Source organism: Suncus etruscus, chromosome 18 (genome assembly GCF_024139225.1).
Source record: "Suncus etruscus isolate mSunEtr1 chromosome 18, mSunEtr1.pri.cur, whole genome shotgun sequence".
Classification (NCBI taxonomy): Eukaryota; Metazoa; Chordata; class Mammalia; order Eulipotyphla; family Soricidae; genus Suncus; species Suncus etruscus.
In genome coordinates this window covers 58,967,206-58,986,103 of record NC_064865.1, presented here as the reverse complement: position 1 = coordinate 58,986,103, position 18,898 = coordinate 58,967,206, and positions in this window count along the sequence as shown.

Here is an 18,898-nt window from a genome sequence, read left to right as displayed (position 1 = left end):
ATGACAGAAGAGAGGAAATATCCTTCTGGCATGAAAACGGAATATTTTCTAGTAAAGTTGAGACTGTGGCCAGTAGAGCTACCTAAGAGGACATTTTTTCAGCATGAAATGATGGGCCCAGGACACCACACACACACACACACTCACACACACACTTCTGGTGGCCCTCAAGCACTATCAGGAGTGTTCCCCCAATTTAAAAAGTCATTTTAAAGAAATTCATTATTGAAGAAATGAAAGAAAACATTATCTGAAGGAGCATCGTCACTGGAAAGTAATGAAGAGCATCACTGAGAGTAAACTGCTATAAAACTAGCATGATTTTTTTTTTTGCTTTGTATGTTTGAAACTTTTGTTTCCTAGATATGTATCTATTATAGGGAAGGCAAGATGGACTTGTGCTGTGCCCATGTGGTTGCAGGGTTGACATATTTAACACATATTTCACATTTATGTTTTTATAACTCGACTCTGAAAAGGTCTAGAGATTTCCAGAATGGACAGTGAATAATAGAGTGAGTTAGATGTGAAAAACTAATAGGAAAGTTACAACTGATTATTTTTAAGTATTCAAATAATATTTAAAAGGTCTGAAAGAAAGAAAAGGACTGGGGGGAGGGAAGACAGGAAGGAGGGAGGGAGGGATAGCAAGCAGGTGATTGACAAAACTCAGACAACCAGAGTGATCATCTCTTTAAAGAGTAAACTTTGATGAAATAGTTCAGCTAAAATAGAGTAAGCAGAATGAATAAAAATTGTAAAAATTCCCGGCCCAGATATAAGGCATACACTTTAAATGGACAATGAAGAATCTTTAAAGACTCAAATGGACAGAAAATTATGGTAAAAATTAAAAGATGCGAACACATATGCATAAACTAAATAAACTATAAATAGTACAAGCATGAAGGCTGCAATGGTGGGATTAATGGAAGATAAAGTAAATTTAAGGCAAAAGTTCATAAGGCAGGATTTCATGGTCATTCAGAGCGATGTGAAAACATTCAATGTCCAACCTGAAAACGGAGCCACTCATACACTAAACACAGGCACAAAACTGGCAGAACGGAATGGAGAAAGCTTCCATCATTCCATTGTTGGGGAATTTTAAGTTCTTTTACAATTGATACAAAATGAGAATCTCTGCACACACACACACTTTTTTTTTTTTTTTTTTTGGTGTTTGCTTTTTGGGTCACACCTGGTGACACTCGGGTTACTCCTGGCTCTGAGCTCAAAAATCGCTTCTGGCTTGGGAGACCATATGGAATGCTGGGGGATCGAACAGGTCCGTCCTAGGTCAGCCGTGTGCAAGGCAAATGCACTGCTGCTGCGCCACTACTCCAGCCAGCCCCTAGAATATTGTTTAAGTGGCAGGGTACTTGCTTTCTCCAGGGAAGCCCACTTGCCGAGTCAAAGAACCCATCCATCTCCAATGAGTGAAAATACATCAGAGTTTGCTCTCTGCCCTGAGTAGAATTAAACTGGAGATCCAAATTTAGCATCTAGAAAAAGTCCCCAAACATCTGGAAGTTAATCCCTGAGCTTCTAAACTGCATAAAGAAGGGAAATGAGAGAAAACTCTTCAGAACTGAGTGAAAGGATCTAGAACTGACTGGAAGTCAGCACCTCTGCCCACCTCTAAGGACATACTTGGAAGCATCTTTGGACTCATCTACACCTGAGACCACACAAGCCCAAGTCATGCAGCCAAGAGGTAGTACAGTGGTTAGGACATTTGCTTGGTATGCAGTCTACCCAGGTTCAACTGTTAGGACTAGATGGTCCCAAGCATCACTGGGGAATCCTCAGCATTGCAGGACCCAAGCCCCACTGTACCCTCAAACCCTTGTCTTGAACCAGTGACCTGGTTAGCTGAGACCCCCTTGGGGCCCCTGAAACCGCTGAACACTGGGAGCCCCCACAAATAGGAAAAATTAAATTTAAAAGATATACACTGTTAGGACAGGAGTGGTGGCACAAGCAGTAGGGTGTTTGCCTTGCATGTGCTAACCTAGGATGGGCCATGGTTCTATCCTCCGGTGTCCCATATGGTCCCCCAAGCCAGGAGCGATTTCTGAGCACATAGCCAGGAGTAACCCCTGAGCATCAGTGGGTGTGGCCCAAAAAGCAAAAAATAAAATAAATATATATACACTATTCTCAGGGGCATGAGCTATCGTGCAGCATATAAGATGCTTGTCTTGCACACAGCCAATATGATTCTATTCAGGTCATCCCTTATGGTACCCAAAGCCTAACGAGTGATTCCTGAATGCTGAACAAGGACTAACCACTAGGCACTGTCAATGGGACTCTCATGTCCCAATTTAATTTATGAAGTTTATTCTATCATCTCCTGTTTCCTAAGTAAAGCTGTTTTACTTCCAAAAGGAAAGAATAAATGAAGCTTGTCTGGTAAATCATTACAAATCCTCTGAATCAATGAGGCCTGAAAATTAGATCAGTTTTTTGTGCATTTATCCTGACAGACTTCTTTTTTTTTTTTTTTATTGGTGTTGGAGACATACCAAGCTGTGCTCAGGGGTCTCTCCTAGCTCTGTGCTCAGAAATTACTTCTGGCAGTCTTGGAGGACCCTATGGGATTCTGGGGATGAAACCTGGGTCGACTGCATGAAAACATCCTACCCACTGTACTATATTGATCCAACCATGATCCTAACAGTTTATTGTCCCCCTAACACTCACAACTCAGTCTGTGGACCAGGACAGGAGCCACAGAGACAAGCTCTGTCTCTATCAGAGTCTTGTGTTCTCTGGGCTACCCTTGATCACATTCAAGACGTGGAGGGTGCAGGCCTGGAGTGCTGAGGGGTGTTGGGCTTAATTTCTGTTTGACTGGCTCCTTGGAAAATCATTGGCTTGTGCTGCAGGTCTCTTTCCCCATATGAGTCGCCTACGTTGTTTTTGAGATATAATCAGACACCCAGATATTTTTTTCTGTCTCAAAATAGTCAGGTTCAGCCTGCTACAAAGGAGCCCCCTAACTTTCCCCCCAATCCTCCGCCTCTTTTTTTGCCTGAGCTCCCATTCAATAACAGTAGTTCCTCGATTCTTGGTAGAGCAGAGAAGATGATGTTGTTTCCAGAAGAGCATCCATCACTAGCTGAGACTCTTAAGAGAAGAAATAAATGTGGCCCCTTCTATTCCGGCTCCCCTCAACTCCTGTGTTCTCCAGAGAAGACCCTAGACGCAGGGGTCCTCAAACTTTTTAAACAGGGGGCCACTTCATTGTCCTTCAGACTGTTGGAGGGCCAGATTATAGTAAAAACAAAAATTATGAACAAATTTCTATGCACACTGCATATATCTTATTTAGAAGTGAAGAAACAAAATGGGAATAAATACAATATGTGGCCCGCGGGCCGTAGTTTGAAGACTTCTGCGAGCCTCAGTCAGTCACTGGTGCTGTGGAAATTCTCGCCCAAAGCCACAGAACACCCAGGCAGCATTCCTTGAGAGACGAGTCAAAAACTCTTCTATTACATGAGCATTCCAGGCAGGTCTGGTGTTCCGCCCAAGAGAAGTGAGAACTCCGTGTTCTAGAGCATTCGGTGGAGGAAATGGGGTCCTGGCAGGCAGCTGGCAGGAGAGCACAGAAGCAGAAATTCTGCCACCTTTTATTTTGCAAAGTAGGTTCTGGACTAACCCAATGACCTGAGCACATCTGGAGGACATTTCCTGGTTACCAAGGTTACAGAGCGAGACTTAGAGCATCTCAAGGACATCTGGAGTGCTCCTTGCTTATGTGGAGTCGCCCAAACTCAGCTGGGCCTTGTTCTCTGGAGTTACCTACTGACAGCGCTGACAGTGAGCCTGTCTGAAATGGGACTGGGGGCTCTCCCTCATCACCACCAGCTGCCAGAAGGGGCGCTTGTCTTCAGTCTCCAACCAGTAGTTGCCTAGATCCAGCTTCTATCTAAGATGGGCAAGATGGGGAGAAAGAACAAGAGGTACATAGTGGAATATCTGGATGGAAAGTAGAATGTCAAAACAAGGCCCCTCCAGTCTGCATACAAATAGCATTAACTCGTTTGGGCAAAATAGCAGAAAAGTGAAGATCAAGAGTGGGGTTAAGGGTTAAAGGGCCATAGAGAAAGAACAGTGGGTAGGGTGCTTCCCTTCCATCTTGCCTGCAGCCAATCTGGTTCAATCCCTACCAATCCTTATGGTATTCCAAAGCCCTACCAGGAGACATCCCTGAGCACAGTGCTAGCCAGGAGTAAGCCATGAGCACTGTTTGGTGTGGTTCAAAAAAACAAAAACAAAGAATAGTTGGGTAAAATAGGTAATATGTGGGGTTCTTTGTACAATTCTGGAGACTTTTGTAATTAAATTATTTTAGAATGAAACTTTATTTTTTAAAAATGTATTTAATTTAGAAAAGTTATAAATGAGTATATGCTAGGGAGTAATAAACTATTCACCAAAGTAATTAATAAGAAGGACACAAGGAAAATTCATAAAAAATGCAAACTAGGTAAGTAAAAGTATTTTTAATGAAATAACATGAGAATGTACAGAACTAATATATTCAGACAAAATAGAACAAAATAAAATCTACCTGCATGGTGTTTGAAAATAGGTTATTTCTGGGTCCTGAAAAAAAATACCAGGTCAACTTTTTTTTAATCATCAAAAGGAAGCTACACTGTAAATCAATATCAAATAAAAATAAAATAGGAATTAAACATAAGTAAAACATTTTATATACAAGTACTTTCTGTGATGAGACACTTTTTCCCTTCTTTTCAGCTCTTGGCTTTTTGAATATTTTGGTGTTTCATAGCCCCTGTGTTCTTCAGAAATCTAAAACTTCTGAACACAGATGAACTTCTAAAAAATTATCTTCTTGCTGCTGATCTCTAGTAAAATTTTCTTGTGGTCAAAATGCACCTGGCTGATTCTCTTGTCATTTTTGAGACTGGTTTAGGGGTTCTGTTTCTGGTTCTGCTTCAGAAACAAAAGGCATAAAGTATTTAGGACCGACAACAGCTACTCTTTCATGAGCAAAACGTCCTATTTTGCCTAGAAGATAAATGAACTTGAATTTAGAGATATTTAATAACGTCACTCCAAAAAATAAAATAAAATTTTAATTAAAAATTATTTTAAATGAAGATAAAATTTATTTTCTAGAATGCATAATTTACATTCATTAGTTGATATTACTTGGGGGAGGGAGTAACAAGCAATTCTCAGGAGCCCAAAGAACCCTACAGTGATTTTTCAACCAACTCAGAGGGGAAGAGTCTGAGAATGTGATACTGCTCAAGCCTGATGTGCTGGGGAATTACCCAGGTCATCCCCACTGTGTTTTAGATGCCTCCCAGGCCATTCTCTGTGGTGGTGGGGGTGTGGAAAGGTGGGAGGAAGGCCATGTGAGGCCAAATCACCCATTGCCCGCAGGCTCTGACCCACTCTATTATCTCCTCTGTCCCTCAATGGTTTCTCTTTTTAACAATAGCCTTTTCTCAGGAAGGATGACTTTACTAAGCAAAACATTATCAAATTCAAAGAAAATGTGAAAAAGTACAATTCGAGAATAATCGAGCAGAAATACACGGGAGCTTCCAGCCATTCATTAGCGCATGAGTCCCAGACAGGTCCCAAACCCAGACTCAAGAAATGACAGAGAACCAGCCATGCGCGTTTTGACCACAAGGAAATTTTACTAGAAATCCGCAGCAAGGAGATCATTTTTTTAGAAGTTCGTCTATATTCAGAAGTTTTAGATTTCTAAAGAACGCAGGGGCTATCAAACACCAAAACATTCCAAAAAATCAACAGCTGAAAAAAAAGGGTCCTCTCGCACTACAGAGAAATACAAGAGGAAGGAGAGGATTGGACAGGAGCTGAGTATCCAAATTAGCAGTTACTTTTTGACCGAAATAAAACGAATCTCTGAGCCCTAGATAAAAAGAAATCAAAACAGAACTGAAAGAAGTAGAAGGAAGAGATCAATGGAGGTAATCCAATAGAAGATGCAAAGGAGATTCTTGAAGAAAGCCTACAAAGAATGTTAAGAAAATAGAGACAGCCAGCACTGAAGTAAGGTCTAGAGAGACAGAGACAAAGAGAGACAAAGAAGGTTCACAAATCACAACATAACTGGTGAGGGTGTGGTATTGGAACAATGTAGGCATGAAACTCTCATGAACAGAATAGGTATATAGAGTTAGTATATAGAACAACATGTAGGTCAAACGCTCCATGACATTGAGACTAAAGGTATCTTTAAAGAGGAAACAGTACTCTCCAAATAAGTGAAAGCAGAAATAAATAGATGGAACTATATTAAGCTGAGAAGCTTCTGCACCTCAAAGGAAATAGTGCCCAGAATACAAGAGCCACCCACGGAGTGGGAGAAACTATTCACCCAATACCCATCAGATAAGGGGTTAATATCCAAAATATACAAGGCATTGACACAACTTTACAAGAAAAAATCATCTAATCCCATCAAAAAATGGGGAGAAGAAGTGAACAGACACTTGACAAAAAAGAAATAAAAATGGCTAAAGGGCACATGAAAAAATGCTCCACATCACTAATCATCAGGGAGATGCAAATCAAAACAACTATGAGGTACCATCTCACGCCACAAAGATTGGCACACATCACGAAGAATGAGAACAAGCAGAGCTGGCGGGGATGTGGAGAAAAAGAAACTCTTATCCATTGCTGGTGGGAATGCCGTCTAGTCCAACTTTTGTGGGAAGCGATATGGAGATTTCTCCAAAAGCTGGAAGTTGAGCTCCCATATGATCCAGCCATACCACTCCTAGGGATATACCCTAGGAACACAAAAATACAATACAAAAAACCCTTTCTAACACCTATATTCATTGCAGCGTTGTTTACAATAGTCAGACTCTGGAAACAGCCTAGATGCCCCTCAATTGATGAATGGCTAAAGAAACTTTGGTACATATACGCAATGGAATATTATGCAGCTGTCAGGAGAGATGAAGTCATGAAATTTTCCTATACATGGATGTACATGGAATCTATTATGCTGAGTAAAATAAGTCAGAGGAAGAGAGATAAACACAGAATGGTCTCAATCATCTATGAGTTTTGAGAAAAATGAAAGACATTCGTGTAATGATTCTCAGACAAAATAAATGAGGACTGGAGGGTCCGGTTCCCGACATGAAGCACACCACAGGGATCATTTAGTGTAGTCACAGAAATAATTACACTGAGAACTATCATAACAATATGTGACTGAATGAGGGAAGTAGAAAGCCTGTCTAGAGTACAGGCTGATGTGGGGTGGGAAGGAAGGACACTTGGGATATTGGTGATGGGAATGTTATACTGGTGAAGTTATAATTTGGATCTCTTGATTCTATTGTCGTTGATTTTGGGTTGGATATTTCTCTTATAAAGGTTTTATTTAAGCACCATGATTTCAAGCATGATTGTAGTTGGGTTTCAGTCATAAACAGAACACCCCCTTCACCAGTGCAACATTCCCAACACCAATGCCCCCTTCCTTCCCAACCCTTGCCAGTATTCGTGACAGGCATTCTACTTCTCTCATTAAGATTGTCATGATAGATGTTAGTGTGGTTATTTTCCTGACTGCACTCACCACTCTTCATACTGTGAGCCAGTCCTTCTGGCCCTCATCTCTATTGTCACTCAGCACTATTACAATAATGTCCTTAATTTTTCTTAGAACCCATAGGTGAATGAGACTATTCTGTGTTTATCTCTCTCCCTCTGACTTATTTCACTCAGCATAATAGATTCCATGTACATCCACATATAGGAAAATGTCATGATGTCATTTCTCCTGATGGCTGCATAATATTCCATTGTTGTAGATGTACCACAGTTTTTTTTCATCATTCATCTATTGAAGGGCTTCTTAGTTGTTCCAGAGTCTGGCTATTGTAAATATCACTTCAATGAATATATGTGTGAGGAAGGGATTTTTGAAATGCATTTTTGTGTTCCTAGGGTATATCCCTAGGAGTGGTATAGCTGTATCATAAGGAAGCTAATTTCCAGTTTTTTGAAGACTCTAAATATTGTTTTCCATAAAGACTGAACTAGACGGCATTTTCACCAGCAGTGGATGAGAGTTCCTTTCTTTCACATCTTTACCAGCATCGATTGTTTTTGTTCTTTGTGATGTGTGTCGATCTCTGTGGCATTGGATATTTTTTTATTATTAATATCTTTATTTAAACATCTTGATTACAAATATAATTGTGATTAGGTTTCAGTCATGTAAAGAACACCCCCCTTCACCATTGTAACATTCCCACCACCAATGTCCCAAATCTCCCTCCATCCCACCCCACCCCCACCTGTACTCTAGACAGGCTTTCCAGTTCCCTCATTCATGAAGTGAGCTGGAAGTTCCACCCCTCCTCTCATTGTCTCTGAGGATTGTTGCAAAAATGACTTTTATTTTTCTTAAAACCCATAGATGAGTGAGACTATTCTGCGTCTATCTCTCTCCCTCTGACTTATTTCACTCAGATGATAGATTCCATGTACATCCATGTATAGGAAAATTTCATGACTTCATCTCTCCTGATGGTTGCATAATATTCCATTGTGTATATGTACCACTGTTTCTTTCTTTTTTTCAACTTATATGTCACCTTTTTTTTTTGCTTTGTGGTTTTCTTTTCTTTTATTATATATATTTTATTTAAACACCTTGATTACATACATGATTGTGTTTGGGTTTCAGTCATGTAAGGAACACCACCCATCACCAGTGCAACATTCCCATCACCAATGTCCCAAATCTCCTTCCTCCCCACCCAATCCCCGCCTGTACTCTAGACAGGCTTTCCATTTCCCTCATACGTTCTCATTATTAGGACAGTTCAAAATGTAGTTATTTCTCTAACTAAATTCATCACTCTTTGTGGTGAGCTTCCTGAGGTGAGCTGAAACCTCCAGCTCTTTTCTCTTTTGTGTCTGAAAATTATTATTTCAAGAAAGTCTTTCATTTTTCTTAAAACCCATAGATGAGTGAGACCATTCTGCGTTTTTCTCTCTCTCTCTGACTTATTTCACTCAGCATAATAGATTCCGTGTACATCCATGTATAGGAAAATTTCATGACTTCATCTCTCCTGACAGCTGCATAATATTCCATTGTGTATATGTACCACAGTTTCTTTAGCCATTCGTCTGTTGAAGGGCATCTTGGTTGTTTCCAGAGTCTTGCTATGGTAAATAGTGCTGCAATGAATATAGGTGTAAGGAAGGGGTTTTTGTATTGTATTTTTGTTTTCCTAGGGTATATTCCTAGGAGTGGTATAGCTGGATCTTATGGGAGCTCAATTTCCAGTTTTTGGAGGAATCTCCATATCGCTTTCCATAAAGGTTGCACTAGACAGCATTCCCACCAGCAGTGGATAAGAGTTCCTTTCTCTCCACATCCCCGCCAACACTGTTTATTCTCATTCTTTGTGATGTGTGCCATTCTCTGTGGTGTGAGGTGGTATCTCATCGTTGTTTTGATTTGCATCTCCCTGATGATTAGTGATGTGGAGCATTTTCTCATGTGTCTTTTGGCCATGTGTATTTCTTCTTTGTCAAAGTGTCTGTTCATTTCTTCTCCCCATTTTTTGATGGGATTAGGTGTTTTTTTCTTGTAAATTTTCTGTCGGTGCCTTGAATATTTTGGAGATTAGCCCCTTATCTGATGGGTATTGGGTGAATAGTTTCTCCCACTCAGTGGGTGGCTCTTGTATCCTGGGTACTATTTCCTTTGAGGTGCAGAAGCTTCTCAACTTAATATATTCCCATCTGTTAATCTCTGCTTTCACTTGCTTGGAGAGTGCAGTTTTCTCCTTGAATATGCCTGTAATCTCAATGTCCTGGAGTGTTTTGCCTATGTATTGTTCTATATATCTATGGTTTCGGGTCTGATTTCAAGGTCTTTAATCCATGTGGATTTTACCTTCATACATGATGTTAGCTGGGGGTCAAAGTTCAATTTTTTGCAAGTGGCTATACAGTTGTGCCAACACCACTTGTTGAAGAGGCTTTCTTTGCTCCATTTAGGATTTCTTGCTCCTTTATCAAACATTAGGTGATTGTATGTCTGGGGAACATTTTCTGAGTATTCAAGCCTATTCCACTGATCTGAGGGCCTGTCCTTATTCCAATACCATGCTGTTTTGATAACTATTGCTTTGAAGTAAAGTTTAAAGTTGGGGAAAGTAATTCCTCCCATATTCTTTTTCCCGATGATTGCTTTAGCTATTCTAGGGTGTTTATTGTTCCAAACAAATTTCAAAAGTGCCTGATCCACTTCTTTGAAGAATGTCATGGGTATCATTAGAGGGATAGCATTAAATCTGTATAATGCCTTCGGGAGTATTGCCATTTTGATTATGTTAATCCTGCCAATCCATGAGCAGGGTATGTGTTTCCATTTCTGCGTGTCCTCTCTTATTTCTTGGAGCAGAGTTTTATAGTTCTCTTTGTATAGGTCCTTCACATTTTTAGTCAAGTTGATTCCAAGATATTTGAGTTTGTATGGCACTATTGTGAATGGGGTTGTTTTCTTAATGTCCATTTCTTCCTTATTACTATTGGTGTATAGAAAGGCCATTGATTTTTGTGTTGTTAATTTTGTAGCCTGCCACCTTGCTATATGAGTCTATTGTTTCTAGAAGCTTTTTGGTAGAGTCTTTAGGATTTTCTAAGTAGAGTATCATGTCATCTGCAAACAGTGAGAGCTTGACTTCTTCCTTTTCCATCTGGATTCCCTTGATTTCTTTTTCTTGCCTAATCGCTATAGCAAGTACTTCCAGTGCTATGTTGAATAGGAGTGGTGAGAGAGGACAGCCTTGTCTTGTGCCAGAATTTAGAGGGAAGGCTTTTAGTTTTTCTCCATTGAGGATAATATTTGCCACTGGCTTGTGGTAGATGGCCTTAACTATATTGAGTAAGGTTCCTTCCATTCCCATCTTGCTGAGAGTTCTGATCTAGAATGGGTGTTGGACCTTATCAAATGCTTTCTCTGCATCTATTGATATGATCATGTGGTTTTTATTTTTCTTGTTATTGATGTTGTGTATTATGTTGATAGATTTATGGATGTTAAACCATCCTTGCATTCCTGGGATGAAACCTACTTGATCGTAGTGGATGATCTTCTTAATGAGGCATTGAATCCTATTTGCCAGGATTTTGTTAAGGATCTTTGCATCTGTATTCATCAGCGATATTGGTCTGTAATTTTCTTTTTTCGTAGCATCTCTGTCTGGTTTAGGTATCAAGGTGATGTTGGCTTCATAAAGGCTATTTGGAAGTGTTTCCGTTTGTTCAATTTCATGAAAGAGTCTTGCCAGGTTTGGTAGTAGTTCCTCTTGGAAAGTTTGAAAGAATTCATTAGTGAATCCATCTGGGCCTGGGCTTTTGTTTTGGGGCAGACATTTGATTATTGTTTTAATTTCATCAATAGTGATAGGTTGTTTAGATAACTACATCCTCTTCCTTCAACCGTGGAAGATCATAAGAGTCCTAGAACTTATCCATTTCTTCCAGGTTCTCATTTTTAGTGGCGTAGAGTTTCTCAAAGTAGTTTCTGATTACCCTTTGAATCTCTGTCATATCAGTAGTGATCTCTCCTTTTTCATTCCTAATACGAGTTATCAAGTTTCTCTCTCTTTCTTTGTTAGTTTTGCCAGTGGTCTATCAATCTTGTTTATTTTTTCAAAGAACCAACTTCTGCTTTTGTTGATCTTTCAGATTGTTTTTTGGGTTTCCACTTCATTGATTTCTGCTCTTAGCTTTGTTATTTCCTTCTGTCTCCCTATTTTTGGGTCCTTTTGTTGAGCACTTTCTAGTTCTATTAGCTGTGTCATTAAGCTACTCAGGTAAGCTCCTTCTTCCTTCCTGATGTGTGCTTGCAAAGCTATAAATTTTCCTCTCAGTACTGCTTTTTCTGTGTCCCATAAGTTCTGATAGTTTGTGTTTTTATTGTCATTTGTTTCCTGGAACCTTTTGATTTCCTCCTTGATTTCATCTCGGACCCATTGGTTATTCAGTATGAGGCTTTTTAACTTCCAGGTGTTAAAGTTTTTCTCCTGTGTCCCTTTGGAATTCAAAAATAATTTCAGAGCCTTGTGGTCAGCGAAGGTAATCTGCAAAATTTCTATCCTCTTGATATTGTGAAGGTATGTGTTGCAAGTCAGTCCCTGAAGAGGTTGACTGATAGAGGGATGGAGGATGAGGCCTTTCTCTTCCAGCTCGGAGCAGGCGTCTGCCACCCTGTCTAGCCGACGGTTCTGAGGTGAAACGGTGGGTAAACAGCTTGCAGACAGTCAGGCTTGTGGAAATATTAGCTTTATTCGGTGGACAAGACTAAAGTCCCAAGACTCAGCCTCCGTTCCAGCAAAAAAGCCCCGTCCTTCCACAGACCCTTGTTTTTATCCCCCAGAATCATGTACCACCCAATAGTGGGATCAGATACCAACCAATGGTGGAAGCAGAATCAGGTACTACCCTAGGGTGGGGGCAGAATGCCAGGTCACACCCTAGGGTAGGGCACAATCACCAATCAGGTTAGGGTGAGTAACATAGTAATCCCCTAAAATATTTACATACACAACAGTATGTTTTATGTGCCAGCATGTAGTCTATCCTGGAGAATGTCCCATGTACATTGGAGAAGAATGTACCACAGTTTCTTTAGCTGTTTATCTATTGAAGGGCATCTTGGTTGATTCTAGAGTCTGGCTATTGTGAATAGTGCTGCAGTAAATATAGATGTGAGGAAGGGATTTTTGTATTGTATTCTTGTGTTCCTAGGGTTATTCCTAGGAGTAGAATAGCTGTGTTGAACGGAAGCTCAATTTCCAATTTTTGGAGGAATCTCCATATCGCTTTCCATAGAGATTGGACTAGACGGCATTCCCACCAGCAGTGGGTAAGAGTTCTTTTCTCTCCACATCCCTGCCAGCACAGATTGTTCTCATTCTTTGTGGTGTGTGCCAATCTCTGTGGTGTGAGATGGTATCTCATCGTTGTTTTGATTTGCATCTCCCTGATGATTAGTGATGAGGAGCATTTTTATGTGCCTTTTGGCCATTTGTATATCTTTTTTAATCAAAGTGTCTGTTCTCCCCATTTGTTGATGGGATTAGATTTTTTTTTCTTTTAAAGTTCTGTCAGTGCCTGTATATTTTAAATATTAGCCCCTTATCTGATGTGTATTTTTTTTTTTTTTTGGTTTTTGGGCCACACCCATTTGACGCTCAGGGGTTACTCCTGGCTATGCGCTCAGAAATCACCCCTGGCTTGGGGAGACCATATGAGATGCTGGGGGATCCAACCGCAGTCCGTCCTATGCTTGTGCTTGCAAGGCAGACACCTTACCTCTAGCGCCACCTTCCCGGCCCCTGATAGGCATTTTTTTTTTTTTAAAGAAAAAATTTTACCATTCTATTCTGGATAGTACTAAGTCAAAACATGAAATCACGGGGCCAGTGAGGTTGTGCTAGAGGTCAGGTGTCTGCCTTGCAAGCACTAGCCAAGGAAGGACCATGGTTCGATCCCCTAGTGTCCCATATGGTCCCCCCAAGCCAGGGGCAATTTCTGAGCACTTAGCCAGAAGTAACTCCTGAGCATCAAATGGGGGTGGCCCAAAAAACAAAACAAACAAAAAAACATGAAATCCCATGATGGCTGGTAACTGATGGCTGATCCAATCTCTCCAGTGATATTTTAAATGACAAATGGATTTGGAAAATATACATTTTTATCGAAACTTGGAAACAAGCCACTATGTCTGAGAATAGACCTGTGGCTTTGCTGTTCATGAGCCATAATAAGGCAGATTCTGTCTGGTCCCTGTTTATCTCTGTCTCCTCCCTCCATCTAATGGAGGCTTGTGGAAGAGTTTAGGGGAAAAGATGCCCCCTCCCAAGCTATTTGCTTTCACTGGACTTTTCTAAGAGGGAGTGATCCAGTTTTATCTATTTGGTTCTCAAATATTGGGAGGGACATAAGTCCTGTATAGAGCTGGGACCCCACCTGAATCTCTGTGTTTATCCCAAGTGTCCGACATTTTGATCCTCACAGGGTGGTGCAGAGATCAGCAATGTGTGATGAGCCTTGAGGTGGGGAAGTCCCGCCCTCCCTCAGTTCCATGTCACCTTGAACAGACGTGTTAGTGACATCGGTGCTAGCACTTCTCCCAAGGGCCTTTTCTCTGTTGTACTATTATGACTCGAGAATATCTGAGATATTAATAATATATCCGATCCCTCTTCCTCATGAACATAGGAAAAATTCATCTATGACAGAACCAAGATGGAACCCAGTGGGCCTGACATCAAAGTTTTAGGCCTTTGGCCTACCATGTACTTTGAGTCTTGGCTTTGGCACAGAAAAGGATGCCAGGTGCTTGGGCATATGGGCACCTACCTTTGGCAAATCTCTGATACACCCCCCCAATAGAAGAGGAAAATTATTTCTCCCTAGAGAAGTTTCATGTTGGAAGTTGCACATGATGGAAGTTGGTGATTTTCCTCAAGTCTGCCCTTTCCTGTCTGGTTTGGCCTCTCAGACTGACACATCTGTGAGCAAAAGAAGAAGCTGCAGGTCAGAGTTCATCAGGACCATAGACCAGTGGGGGAGAGAAGAGTGAGGGGTTGGAGGGAGGGATGTGGGCCAGCACTGACTCCAGGGGCATCTAATGGAAAGAGCAAGGGAGAGGGAAGGAGACAGCCCAGGGTGCCTGGAAAGAGCAAGATTCCATTAACATTTCCTTTGTAGAAAAAGAAATGGATCCAGACTCAGCAGTGGAACCAACCACTTGTTGAAGTGTCAGATTCTCTAGGAGACTGGTTGAGGTTTTATTCCCACCAAGCTCCCAGACAGGAAAGGCAGTTCCCATTCCTCTGTCTGATTAGGTCAGGGGCTCGGAGCAGTTCCAGTTGTAGAGATCCGCAAAAGCCTTACCTTCATGCTATCTCTCTGGCCCCTTCTTTGTTTTTTAATTTTGCTTCTTTTCTTCCTTTTCTTTTTCTTTCATTTTCTTCTTTCCTTTCTTTCATTAATTCTTTTCTCCTTTCCTTTTTCTTCCCTTCCTTTCTTTCTTTTCCTCTTTACTTCCTTCTTGGTTTTTCCTTATTTCATTTTCCCTTCTCCCTTCCTTCATTATTTCCTTTCCTTTCATTCCCTCCTTCCTTCATTCCTTCCCTCCCTCCCTCCTTCCTTCCTTCCTCCTTATCTCCCTTTACCTCTTCCTCATTGGTTTACAAACCATGTTCAGGAGTGCACATTTGCCCCTTTTCAAATGTATGCTGCTGCATACACACCCACAAAGTACGAGTAACTGTGCGTCACTGTCCACTCAACACCCTTCCTTTTGAATCCTCCCTTTGATCTTTTGTCTGTGTTTATATTTTTAATAAGTTCTTTAATCCAATCAACTTGAAATACACATTAAAAACTGTTCATGATTAAGTTTCTGTCACAGTATATCCAACACCCTTCTCCAGGGCACATTTCCCACCACCAATGTCCCCAGTTTCCCTCCCAGCCCCTCCCTGGACTCCCCCTATCTGATTCTATAGAAGACATTTTTCTTCTCTCTCTATTCCTTTTAGGCACTGCAGTTTGCAATATTTTTATGCATATCACTTTATCCATCCTTAGTACCCAGTTCTGGCTCAGTATGACTATTTCCAACTTTCCTTGTCACAGTGCTCCTTTCTCTACCCTAACTTCACTCCCCTGTCCTCTGTGACAAGCTTCCTACCATGGACTGGTTCTTTTGGCCCTCGTCCCTATTGTCTTTGGATATTAAGAACAGACCAACATTTATTTTAATCTCACAATTGCATTCGATCAATTGATATGTCTATCCAATCTCCCTCTGACTCGTTTTACTCAGCATAAAGTACTCTTCATCCACAATTAAGCAAATATCATGACTTTATTTTTCCTAACAGCTGTGTAGTATTCCATCATGTAAACGTACCACAATTTCTTGATCCACTTCTTTGGTCTTGGACACTTGGGTTGTTTCTAGATTTGGGCCATTGTGAATAGTACTATTAACATAGAACTTCAGAGAGTTCTTCTGGATGTGTTCTTGGTAGGCTTCTGCTTTCATACTTTAGATTCCACATTGAAGTGACTGAGCCAGCTATTGTTTTTCTTTTGACTTATTTCATCTAGCATGACACCTCTAGTGACATTCATGGTGCTGTCAATAACAGGAACCTGTTTCCTCTTACAACTGAGTTACATTCCTAGTGTCTGTAGGCCACCTACTACTTCTCTATCTCTCCCTAACCATGGGTTGTTTCATGATCTTGAGTTGTTTCTAGACCAGGTTACCTGGTTATAATTTTTATCATCTACTGCCTACTATGTACAAAAGGAAACCGTTATATGTAACACCATTGCTAGTGATCTAGGGTCCTGTTCTGTAGCAAGCTAATTCTTCTTCTGTGCCAGTGATGATACAGAGAGCATCTTGCCCACTGATAAAAAGAAGACAGTTCCAAGACACATGTCTCTGGGAGGCCTATGGCCTCTTCATTTCTTTTTTATTAATAATTTTATTGTGATCAAAGTGGATTACAAATATTTCAAAGTAATATTTTAGGTGCATAGTAGAATTAAACCCAGAGCATTCCCACCACCAGTGATGCCCCTTCATTTCTTTACAACCTCACTTTCCTGGGGTATGGTGTGCTATCTTTTCCAAGAGTTTCTATTCCCTGGGAAGTGAACAGAATTAATATTTTGCATCTGGCTTTTACCAAGGACAAATACTAAGTCTAGGAAGACATCTGTGCCTTTTTTGGGAAGTCACAGATGAGCCTTAAAAGGACAGATAAAAATCAAGAAAGAGTAGGGACAAATATTTCCCATTAGAGCATTTGGGTAAGACATGAAGCCTCAGAGATTAAGGATTGTCCCTCCTATCCTTCTCTTGAAAATGACCACTGGCTACTTGAGGCCCTTCCCCAAGGGGACAGGCTGCCTTCTAAAGAGACGTATTTTTTTGTTTTGTTTTGTGTTTGGGTCACACCCGGCAGTGCTCAAGGGTTAATCCTGGCTCCACACTCAGAAATCGCTCCTGGCAGGCACAGGGGACCATATAGGATGCCAGGATTCGAACCAATGACCTTCTGCATGAAAGGCAAATGCCTTACCTCCGTGCTATCTCCCGGGCCCCCTAAAAGAGACGTATTTAGAAAGAAAACAAAAAGTTTCCAATTTACACCAGCAGTTACCAATCCAAACACATTCTGCTTCCAGTGAAATTTAACACAGGCTTTTTCAGTAACCAAGCTGGTAGACCAGTTGTCGGAAGACACTTGAGCAGTATCAGGGTAAAACGGGACTGTGATCTGGACTGGGTGGTGTTGGCAGCTCATTTAGGGAGATGTGAAGAGAGGTTGGAAGAAATAGCTCATCTTGGGATCTTTGGGCCTCACTCAGCCCAGGGGCATAGTCAGTTTATATGTGCAAATACTGAGGCCTGGTAACACCTATACTTCTTGGGGGGATTCCGGGCTGCACCCAGAAATGCCCGGCAAATTGTATGTGACTCTGAGCTGGGCTTCCACTTTGCCAAACACTCACCCACTTCTTTGCCCTCATTTGTTTCTCACTGTGGGGAAAGGCCTGTTCTGAGGCTAAGGGGCTCATGTTGGAGGACTGAACATGCTGTTTTTGGAGACATGAATATCTCTTCTGGGCAATATGAGGTCCCTTCAACCCCCACATATATAATATATTATTATTATTATTATTATTAATTATTATATATGTATAAGGTCTGACCCTTTCCCGAGGAACTTCAAACCAGGACCATGTTTGGAACCAGGAACTATAAAAAGGCAGCAAGACTTCTTTATTTGGGGTCCACATCGGCGGTGCTCGGGGATTGGGGGAATCTGAAAACTATCGGCTGACACCTCTATTTCGAGATTGTTGTGAGAATACTTCCAACGCTAAAGAATTTTCCAGTCAACCTCGTGAAAATGGGGTTTTTTTACTTCTTTCCTCTCCCGTTGTTTGACTGCCATCGTGCACCCCCAAGCAGATGAGTGGGAAGAAGGGGGCTGGGCCACAGACAGGGCTTCCTCCTCCCTTACCTTGTTTGTGGGGTTCCTGCTGTTGGCTCTAGGATGGGGAACTGAACCCCCATAACTATGCCTAGGACCACTGTAGGGCCTGGAGATGTGTCTCTGAATAGATTCAGAAGAGATCAGTGACTCCTCTAGAAACATCTAGGTTGATGCTTCTTTGGGGGACTGTTGCCTTCCCCTTCCTCACCACAGTCCTCTGGAGAAATGGGGATCACAAGGCTCTGTCCCAGTAAATATATATTTACTTGTCTATATATAGGAATATATTATATATTAATTATTATATTAAATATATATTAAATACAGAGCTTCCAAGCTCTGCCCACTCTACTAGGGTCCAAGGCATAGTGGGGGGTCCACTCCCAGACTGGACCACCTCCCCCTGGCCCAGACACTCCAACCCACATCACCCACCATCTGACTAGCTAGAGATGGAACCAGCCCCACAGCGAAGAAGGTGGTCGGTTTTGTGTTACTAAAATGGGGTGTCTAGGCAGCACCCCCATTCCCTGGCCGGGCACTTGCCGGGTTTCCCCAACACCTCCCGGGCCGCCAAGGCCCTCCTCCTGTGTTCCACTGGGGGCTTTGGGTTTCTTGTAAGAGGGGAGGTTAGAGGAATGAGACACCCCACCTTCATTCACAAACACGCAGAGAAATGCCAGCCACACGCCATGCGGCGCCTGCTTGTTTTTGAGCTCAGATGGAAACTGCCACTTCCTTCCACTGAGTCAGGCCAACCCGGCCTGCACGGGCAGAGTTTCATTGTTTCC